This window comes from Nicotiana attenuata, unplaced genomic scaffold (assembly GCF_001879085.1).
Source record: "Nicotiana attenuata strain UT unplaced genomic scaffold, NIATTr2, whole genome shotgun sequence".
Lineage (NCBI taxonomy): Eukaryota > Viridiplantae > Streptophyta > Magnoliopsida > Solanales > Solanaceae > Nicotiana > Nicotiana attenuata.
In genome coordinates this window covers 157529-165688 of record NW_017672730.1, presented here as the reverse complement: position 1 = coordinate 165688, position 8160 = coordinate 157529, and positions in this window count along the sequence as shown.

The window sequence follows — 8160 nt, the reverse complement described above, 5'->3', positions numbered from 1 at the left end:
ATCACTAAGTCATGAGTCTAAAATATGAACTAAGGAAAATATAATTTCATAAAATAAAGAGAAATGACAAGAGAGAGTAAACCAAGGTAGTCCTGGGACCGCTGGCAGGCTACCTTGCATCTCTACAGATAGATCGGCCTGAAATCAACGAACTCACGCTGGATCTGCACATAAAGTACAGGCTTAGTATGAGTACAACCACTCAAGTAAGTAACATAATAACTAAGGAATGAAGCCAGTAGACGAGCTAAGTAAGAGTCAATTATTTATTTTCCCAATTTTAAAAATATAGCAGAATAAAAGTAATTTCATAACTCATAAATGCCACAAAGAAATTAACAGATAAGCAGCACACACAAAAGTAAATGCAACTCACACAGCAATGCCTCCACTCCACTCCACTCAGCACTCAACACTCACACTCAATACACTCACACATCTGCGCTCACTGGGGGTAGTGTACAGACTCCGGAGGGGCTCCCATAAGCCCAAGGCTAAGCACCGGATAACTCACGTGCCATATATTCAATACCTGGGATCCGCACGGTCAACTCACTGTGCTACCGCGAAATCCGCGTATGGTATCAATACTGGACCCACCACGGTCAACTACGTCTACGCGACAACCTAGCGCTATGGTATTAAATATCCTCACAACCAAGACCCTCCGCCTCACTAGTCATGACCTCCACTACCGTACCATCATCAACAAATAAACGGGAACACAAGCCCCACATCAAGTATCACAGTCATATTAGCAATTAATAGAGACTGAGGAACATGTACGATATTTCTATGACTGAGTAAAATAGTCGAATTGAACTGTAGAGATGAATAAAAACCTAAACGAGATCTCTAACATATGAAGGCAAATAAGTAAACACAAGTAAACACATAACCACAAATAATAGCTTAGGCCTGGCCTCACGGACGGACCAAGTCTCAATCCCTCGCGGTGCACACCCACACGCCCGTCACCTAGCGTGGTATCACACCAAACAATCACATGATATCAATTCTCCGGGTTATACCCTCAAAGCCAGAGTTAAAACTGTTACTTACCTCAACAACGCAAAATTCTACTCCGTAATGCCCTCGTCCCTCGACTCGGTCTTCAACAAAACTTCGAAATCTAACCATAATTAGAATACTACTATCAACATAGTCTAAAGAATTGAATTACACAATAAAAAATAACAAAAAACATGCCAAAAATCCGAAATCGGCCAAAACTCGGCCCCCGGGCCCACTCTCGGGAATCAGTCAAAAATGGAGAATAATAATCCTCGTCCTCTCCCGAGTCTATCCATATTAAAATTTGTCAAAATCGGACTCCGTTTGGTCCCTCAAATCCTCACTTAAAACTCTCCAATACTCAAACCCTAGCTCCCTCAATTTCACTTTAAATCATCAATCAAATCCCAAAAACTGAAGATGGATTCATAAAATATAAATCAAAAATCGAGTAGAGAACACTTACCCCAATCATATGGTGAAAATCGCCTCCAAAATCGCCCAAATCGAGCTCCCAACCAAAAATATGACTGAATGAAACAAACCCTAGTTTTGTATATTTTCTACCAAGCTATTCTGCCTCGTTTCTCGAGCCAAACAATCCAAAACTCGTATTTATTCCTCCAATGGATTCCTTGTGAAAATTCTAGTCAAGATAGGCTTTTGAATCACTCAATTTGACCTTATAACGAATGTGAGATAGGTAGGTTTTAATATTTGCAAATAGTGCAGATTTTTAATTAGCGCTAGTGGCAATTTCGTAATTAACCTGAAAAATCTGGCAACCTAAATCTTAGTAAAATGACCATAAAATTCCTCATTACGATGTCCAAATTCGACGATTCTTTTTGCTACAGGTCTGTAATTACAAAATACGGATCTAATTCTTCAATCAAAAAAGAAATGGAGCTCATTTGTTCAATATATATCATTTTATCCTTGAAGAAACGCGTCGAAACATAAGAAAAACAGCGCAACACAACCCAACCTATCCGAAACTCACCCGAGGCCCTCGGACCTTAACCAACAATTCCAACAAGTCATATATCACTACCCGACTTAGTCAAACCTCCGAAACACCCAAAACAACACCAAAATACTAAATCAATCTCGAATTCAAGCCTAAGAAATTCTAAACTTTCAACTTTTGTCAATTCAAGCCTAATTCTACCAAGACCTCCAAATTATATTCCGGAACACACTCTTAAGTCTAAAATCATCCAACGAAGCTAATCGAATCATAAAAATCCAAATCCGAATTCTTTTTACTCATAAGTCTTACTTCCGGTTGACTTTTCTAACTAAGAGACCTAAGTGATCATTTCACTCCAAACTACTCCGAACCCAAAACCTACCAACTCAATACAACTCAACACAGGTCTGAACAACACATAAAGAAACAGAAATGGAGAAACGAGGCTACAACTCTCTTAGAACTGAACTAACCGGGTCGTTACATCTACCCAGCCTACTTAAAACAAACGTTCGTCCTCGAACGAGTCTAAAAAACATTACCTGGAGTCTCAAATAGATTTGAAACCTTCAGCCAATACCTTCTCGTCCACATTCAAATCATATGAACTTATCTCGCAGTCGAATCAGTACTCTCCATATAGCCATCAAATCACAAATCCCACAATAGGGGACACCAACGGACATAATAAACACGCTGCTCACACATCAAAATTTTGTACTCCAGCTACAGACTCCAAAGCTCGGCCTCAAAGTTACCCCAGACTGGACCCAACATCAACACACAAAAATACATCTTCCGCCAACCTCATCCAAGGAGAATCATTAATTCGTCATGCACAACTGATACGAAAGCGCTCATGTGCGCATTACGAATGCGTGGAAGAAAATTCAAAGAGTTTTCACTTTCAAAACTTAATCAATACCGCACGATAAGAATTCAAGAATAATGGAGTATTTCCTAAAGGTTCTGCAGCTCTCGAGGATAAATACAGACGTCCTTCCGTACCGATCCCGCGAAGGACTCTACTAACCGAGCTTCATGACTCGTGAGACCTATGTAAAACCTAGGCTCTGATACACCTGTCACGACCCAATATTCTAACCATGTCGGGATGGCGCCTATCGCATGTTACATAGGCAAGCCTATTCCCAGAATATTACTACTAGTTTGATTATAAGAAAAATTTAATAAAATATTTCCAATAATATAATCCTGATAAAATTAAACCAACTCTAAAATATAAATAAATATAAAATACGAAAACGGTTCCCAAACATCACACGGTTGTCACTAAGTCAATGAGCGTCTAAAACTATTGAACTAAGGAAATATAATTGTCTAAATAAGAAAGACAAGAGGAGTAACAAGGTCACTGCGGATGCTGGTAGCTACCTTGCAATCTCTACAATAGTCGGCCAGAGGGGCCCTGAAATCAACGAACTCACCGGATCTGCATTATAAAGTGCAGGGTGTTAGATGGAGGTTACCAACCACCTCTAGTAGAACATAAATAACTAAGGAATCTGAAGGCAGTAGTGACGAAGCTAAGTAAAAGAGTCCAATATTTATTCCACAATTTTAAAAATAATAGCAGAAATAAACAAGTAAATTTTCATACTATCAATAAATGCACAAAGAAATTTAACAGATAAAATGCAAAGCAACAAACAAAAGTAAAATGCAACCTCACAGCAATGTCACTCCATCATTCAACACTCGCACCTCACACTCAACAACTCAACACTCATTACACTCAAACACTCTGCGCTCACTTGGGGGTGTGTATAATACCCCCAGACTGACCCAACATCAACACAGGAAAAATTTACATCTCGCACCTCATCCAAAGGGAATCATAATTCGTCATTGCCACAACTGATACGAGCGCTCATGTGTTGCATACGATGCTACCTACGTGGAAGGAATTCAAAGAGTTTTCACTTCAAACTTAATCAATACGCACGATAAAGAATTCAAGAATATGGAGTTATTCTAAAGGTTCTGCAGCCTCTCGAGGATAAAATACAGACGTCTCCGTACCGCATCCGCGAGGACTCTTTACATAAACCGGCTCAATGACTCGTGAGACCTATGTTAACCTAGGCCTCTGTTACCACACTTGACACGACCCAATATCTAACATGCGTCGGAATGATGGCGCCTTATCGTGTTACAGGCAAGCTTATTCCCAAAATATTACTTACTAGTTTGATTATAAGAATTTTAATAAAATTATTTCCTAATAATATAATTCCTGATAAATTAAAACCAACTCTAAATATAAATAATATAAAATACGAAAAACATCCCAAACATCGGTGTCACTAAGTCATGAGCGCTCTAAAACTATGAACTAAGAAATAAAGCAACAAAGAAATGACAAGAGGAGTAAACAAGCCTGCGACGCTGGTAGCTACCTTGCAATTCTCTACAGATAGGTCGGCCTGAAATCAACGAACTCACCTGTGGGATCTCATATAAAGTGCAGGGTGTAGATGAGTACAACCACCTCAGATAACAAAAAAACTAAGGAACTGGTATATAAGCAGTAGTGACGAGCTAAGGTAAAAGAGTCCAATTATTTATTTTCCACAAATTTTTAAAAAATAATAGCAGGGAATAACAAGTAAAATTTCATAACTCAATAAAATAGCCACAAAGAATTTAAACAGATAAATGCAAGCAAGCAACAACAAAATAAATGCACCTCACAGCAATGTCACTTCCATCAACCAACACTCGTCACCTTCAAGCAACTCAACACTCAACACTCATACACTCAACACACTGCGCTCACTGGGGGTGTGTACCAGGACTCCGGAGGGGCTCCCAAAGCCCAAAGCTAAGCACGGGAATAAACTCACGTTGCCATCATATCAATCCTGATCCGCAATTTTACGGTCAACTCACGTGCTACGCGTGACAACTCCGCCCGCATTATGGTATCAATTACCTGGACCGCACGGTCAACTCACGTGCTACGCAGACAACTCCGTTATGGTATTAATATCCTCACAACCAGACCATCGGCCTCACTCAGTCATGTACCTCACTAGCGTGTTACCATATCAACAAATAAGGGAACACAGCCCACATCAAGTATCACAGCATATGAGCAATTAATAAGACTGAGAGTAAAACATGTACGATAATTTCTATGACTGAGTACAAATAATGGAGCTGAATTAAATACCTAAACAGGATCTCTAACATGAAGGCAAATAAGCTTCAACAACAAGTTAAACACATAACCACAGATTAATAGCTTTTAGGCCTGGCCTCACGGGACGAAACCAAGTCTCAATCCCTCGCGGTGCACCACCCACACGCCCGTCACCTTGCAAGTGGGTATCACACCAAACAATTCACATGATGATATCAATTTCTCCGGGTTTATACCCTCAAAGCCAGAGTTAAAACTGTTACTTACCTCAACAGCGCAAAATTCTACTCCGTAATGCCCTCGTCCCTCGACTCGGTCTCCAAAAGCTTCGAATCTAACCATAATTAGAATACTACTATCAACATAGTCTAAAGAATTGAATTACACAATAAAAATAACAAAAACATGCCAAAAATCCGAAATCGGCCAAAACTCGGCCCCCGGGCCCATGTCTCGGAATCAGTCAAAAATGGCAGAATAATAATCCTCGTCCTCTCCCGAGTCTATCCATATAAAATTTGTCAAAATCGGACTCCGTTTGGTCCCTCAAATCCTCACTTAAAACTCTCCAATACTCAAACCCTAGCTCCCTCAATTTCACTTTGAAATCATCAATCAAATCCCAAAAACGAAGATGGATTCATAAATTATAATCAAAATCGAGTAGAGAACACTTACCCCAATCCATATGGTGAAAATCGCCTCCAAAATCGCCCAAATCCGAGCTCCCCAACTCAAAATATGACTGAATGAACAAACCCTAGTTTTGTATATTTTCTACCAGCTATTCTGCCTCGTTTCTCGAGCCAAACAATCCCGAAACTCGTATTTATTCCTCCAATGGATTCCTTGTGAAATTCTAGTCAAGATAGGCTTTTGAATCACTCAATTTGACCTTATAACGAATGAGATAGGTAGGTTTTAATATTTGCAAATAGTGCAGATTTTTAATTACGCGGCTAGTGGCAATTTCGTAATTAACCTGAAAAATCTGGCAACCTAAATCTTAGTAAAATGACCATAAAATCCTCATACGATGTCCAAATTCGACGATTCTTTTTGCTACAGGTCTGTAATTACAATACGGATCTAATTCTTCAATCAAAAAAGAAATTGGAGCTCATTTGTTCAATATGATATCATTTATCCTTGAAGAAACGGCGTCGAAACATAAGAAAAACGAGCGCAACACAACCCAAACCTATCCGAAACTCACCCGAGGCCCTCGGGACCTTAACCAACAATTCCAACAAGTCATATATCACTACCCGAACTTAGTCAAACCTCCGAAACACCCAAAACAACACCAAAATACTAAATCAATCTCGAATTCAAGCCTAAGAAATTCTAAACTTCCAACTTTTGTCAATTCAAGCCTAATTCTACCACGGACCTCCAAATTATATTCCGGACACACTTCTAAGTCTAAAATCATCCAACGAAGCTAATCGAATCATAAAAATCCAAATCCGAATTCTTTTACTCATAAGTCTACTTCCGGTTGACTTTTCTAACTAAGAGACTAAGTGATCATTTCACTCCAAAACTACTCCGAACCCAAACCTACCAACTCAATACAACTCAACACAGCTGAACAACACATAAAGAAACAGAAATGAGAGAACGAGGCTACAACTCTTAGAACGACTAACCGGGTCGTTACACTAACACAGTATTAAATACCAAGACTGAGTTTAATATTTATAAATATGATAGGAAACCATTAAAATAATCCCTGAAGGATTCAAGTAGTTGGCACGAAGCCCAATTATGATAATTAATCCATTTTTATAAGGATATTACAAAACTACAAACAAATAGGTAGTAATTTTTATTAAGCGGGACGGACCAAGTCACAATCCCCGACGGTGCTCTACCCCACGCCCGTTATCCGGCGTGCAAGTCACCTCACCTAGCACTACGTTGTGCAAATTCGGGGTTTCAAACCCTCAACACTGTATTTACATTTATTACTAACCTCAAGCCGGCCAAAGTCCTAGCTTGCTATGCCCTTGCCTTTCGAATTCACCTCTTCGCACGTCGAATCTGACCAAAACCACAACGAATACGTCACAATATGCTAAGGGAATATAACCCAATCGAAAAGACTCGAAAAACATCGAAAATCACGAAGTTGGCAAAACCCGAGCCCCGGTCCGACTTCTCGAAAAATTATAAATTTTACATCACCGGATTCCTTATCTCGCCGCGAGTCTATACATATAAAGAACACCAAAATCGGAGTCCAAATGACCCCTCAAATTTCCATTTTTGTTCTCTTAGGTTTCAAGCCCTAAACCATCATTTTTGACCTTAAATCCTTGAGTTTTCAGTCTAATTTCATGTGTTTGCACCATAAAATCGTGTTTTTGGTTTAGAAATTCTTACCTCAATGAAGTCCCTTGATTCCTCTCCTCCAACTCGCCCAAATTCTCCAAGTCCGAAGTGAAAATATGAAACCCTTTCAAAAATTCGCGAAGGGAAATAAAAACCATTCTGACCAGTTATTTCCGCATCTGCGGCTACATAGCCGCATCTGCGACTTCTGCTTTTGCGGTGGAGAGTCGCTTCTGCGGACAAGATCGCTTCTGCGGACAAGATCGCCTCTGCGGTCCTGCATCTGCGATTCCTTTTTACGCAGGTGCGGTTTCCTTTAGCCTTCCAAAATTCCGCATCTGCGGTCCTACTGTCGCATCTGCGACTCCGCAGATGCGGTCATCATCTCCGCACCTGCGATTCCTGTCGCTTCTGCGGTTCTTGACTCGCTTCTGCGGTCCCATTTCCGCAGAAGCGAAAATACCAGAAGCAGCACAGGTTCTGCAATCTCCTAAGTTCAAAACTTCCCATTAGCCATCCGAAATCACCCCGAGGCCCTCGGGACCTCAACCAAAAATACAAACATGATCCAATACCTTATTCAAACTTGCTCCAATCATCAAAACACCTTAAACAACACTAAAACCATCATTTCTCATCGAATTCACACCTAAGTTCTTCTAAAACTTCC